We start from the raw sequence: 3,037 nt of genomic DNA, 5'->3' as shown, positions 1-3,037 counted from the left end.
CTGCAGCGCTCGTCTGCGACGAGCGCCAGGACTCCTGCTGGCAGGCCAGCGAGACGGGTTCCGAAACTCAGGGACCACAGCCCGGGTCGTCGAAACCATCAGGCAGGGCGACTGCAGCGATGCCATTCCTTGGGATTTGTCCCAAGATCTTGGGATTTGAACATTAACATTGGGATCTTGTGATTTGCACTGCATATCTTGGGATCTGGCAGAAGCTGATTTCACTTTGTCTTCTCATGCTGTCGAATGCTTTTTCCTTGGTCGATAATAGATTTAGGATGGATTTGCACTACGGACGGTTAATCAAACATATTGAAGTAACGGACGAAGCTTGCGATGTTTCTAGCCGGCATTATCTTCCCGAGATCGCAGGATTATTTTTGTACCATTACTTGTTATGGGTATAGTAGCAGCTTTCAGTCGCTGTTCGCAACTGGCGCTCAGTTGTTTAATTTCCAACTACCGATCAACGGGGATGGGTGGTTTGGCGGCATGATGGACGACGGTGAAAACAGGGCGCCTGGGGCGATTTGATCAAGGTTCGTGAAATTTACACGTGACGTTTAGCATGTAGATTGTAGAAGGCACACGAAGGGGGAGAAGCTACAAATGTCACGTGACTAATATGCCCTCCGGCGCCCTGTTTCACCGGCGTCCATGATGTTGGGTGGCTATGAAAAGCTTTTACAAACATTATGCCTAAAAAACATTTTAGAAAGCGGCTCCCGCACAAAGCGTTTCATTTTACGGTTTTGCTCTATGGAGGCTTATCCGTTGACCGCGAACCAAAATAAGGGCAATTTGTCTTTGACCTCGGAAAAGTGTCTGGTCACCTGACCTCTGGGCTCTGCTGGACCAAAAATAATCAAAGCGTAACATTGCGACCTTCACAACACTGCTGACGTCTTGTAACTATATAGTCCAGGGGACGAGTTAGGTCCTCGTTTAGACCCCCTCGCCATCGCCGGCTTGAAAATTCATGGGCCCCAGCGGGCACTGGCTTACGCGCAGATTCACAGCATAGGCTTTTCGATTTCAGGATTCACATAAGCTTTTAAGAGCTTGTTTTGGAGCCCATATTTCAAAACTCAGTGGTGGAAAACACTTAAAATCAGCCTGACCTCACCTGACCCTAGCTTCTCCAAATGTGTCACGAGACAAATTTTGAAATAAATCCAAAATGCCACAGACTTCGTTTCCAAGAAGTTCTAACAGATTCGGACTATGTGTTTTAAGTCCTTGACCCACCATTGACGGTCGACGAATGACCTGACCATAATATCAGATACCACCGGCTTCATGTTGTCTAGGCCAGCATCTTCATTTTTCGTGAAGCTCTTATACTCTGTCAGGAACCGATCAGCTGTAGGAGTCCGATCGACCCCCTCCCCCTCCCCTCCCCCCGGCCTCTAGGTACATTAGCTGCTGTAAATACGCCAATAAGGACAAGGGTGGACCCGAAGAAGAGAAAGTTGAATACTAAACACACTAATATGTCCAAAATAAGCTATGGATTTACTTGGGGTACTCCTAAGGATATTCGATGGCTAGTCTTGGGATTTGAGACGAGAATCTTGGGAAATTCTGGTCGAGATCTTGGGATGGAGCAAAAATGTGGATGGCATCACTGAGGGCGAGGGAGGATGGAAGATGAGCGAGCATATCGGCGCGATAGGCTTCAGTCAATTGCTGAGTGGGACCGAGGGCGTCCGTCCGTTGAAGACAGGTGGTCGACGGACTGCAAACAGCGTGCGGCGGTCTTCTCAAGGCTGTCCGATGGGCCGCTGGCCCTAAGCAGCGATAAATCACCTGCCAAGAAAACAAGGGATCAGAAAATTGACTCCCTCCTTTAAAGTCCAAAATGCTTTTTGCTCAAGCACCTCAGGGTCAGAGCCTCAGAGGAAGCAGTAATAGAGGCCTTCAGCAACCTCACCAAGCTATTCAGAGTGATAACAGGATGAGGCCTCAGGTCTGAAGACTTTACCGGACAGCTGGCGGAAGGCATTTTCCAGCAAATGGACAAAGACCTGCAGTAAATGTTCTCATGAGCATGTGCCATATTTTTGTTTGGATTGATGAGAGCTGATCATTCCATATGCAAACCAGTCCGTGCAAGGTTCTGAACAACTTTTTATAATTTCATCATTAAAAATCAAGTTGAATATTAAAAATTGTGGCACTTAAGTAGGCTTTCCAGCTTCACGGTCCGGGATACACATCACCAACAATCACCACATGTACGAGTGCTATGAATTCAGTGCCTTCTTGGGAATATTTTCCTATATTTAAGATAAAAAAATTACATGGATAGGTATGCCAAGATAAAACACAAGGCAATAACAATAATTTGAAGGAAGAAACAGCAAAAGTATCACCACACAGTACCTACTTATAATAAATAACTGTGAACATAAATTGGGAAATAAAATGACAATTTTGAGTGGCCAAGTATTTTAATCCTTACAAACTTCAGGGGAAAGCAAATCTAATGAAGCAAAATATTGCATTTTAGCACACATATTCTGACACAATCAAACACTAAATTGAAATGCTCTTCTATGAAGTAGGTACTCCAAAACAAAAACAAAAACGCAGGTAAAATCGTTTACAAATAGAAAATGAACGTTCTATGCCTGCCACCTATGGCTGAACAAATAAACAGAATATAAAATTAAATACCTAACAAAAAAAATAAATTTTCAAAACCGAATATAATCACAACATACCTATGTGAAACAATAAACACACAAAACAGTGCGGAGAGCATTTGTTTATGTGCGCCACCAATGTCAGTACAGCATCATATATGTCTTTCACGTATTACGTAGCTTGCAGTGATGACGTCATGTCCCGTGACGTAAATCGACCGCCGACGTCATAAGTCTGCTGATAAATAAACGGGGTGCGAACAGAGCTCCGGCCGGTAGGTCACGTGACCGCCGGGGCCTCGGGTCACGCAGCGGCCGGGAGTCTGACGCGGGACGTGGTCGCGGGCGGACGCGCGGGGCATCATGCTTTGATTTGTTTGCTTTGTCAA

The 3,037-nt window shown here is 45.5% G+C and overlaps 1 long non-coding RNA gene across 1 annotated transcript; it reads right to left on the bottom strand.

Annotated features, from left to right (window-relative positions):
• Nucleotides 1-1,619: 1,619 nt before the first annotated feature.
• LOC122376347 lies at nt 1,620-2,813 on the bottom strand. The gene is made up of 2 exons (XR_006255610.1): nt 2,727-2,813; nt 1,620-1,809 (listed from the first exon to the last, which is right to left on the bottom strand). It is a non-coding gene; the product is annotated as an uncharacterized LOC122376347 (long non-coding RNA).
• Nucleotides 2,814-3,037: the final 224 nt, after the last annotated feature.

Source organism: Amphibalanus amphitrite, unplaced genomic scaffold (assembly GCF_019059575.1).
Source record: "Amphibalanus amphitrite isolate SeventyFive unplaced genomic scaffold, NRLGWU_Aamphi_draft 002107F_arrow, whole genome shotgun sequence".
Lineage (NCBI taxonomy): Eukaryota > Metazoa > Arthropoda > Thecostraca > Balanomorpha > Balanidae > Amphibalanus > Amphibalanus amphitrite.
This window is presented reverse-complemented; position numbering and strand designations above follow the sequence as displayed.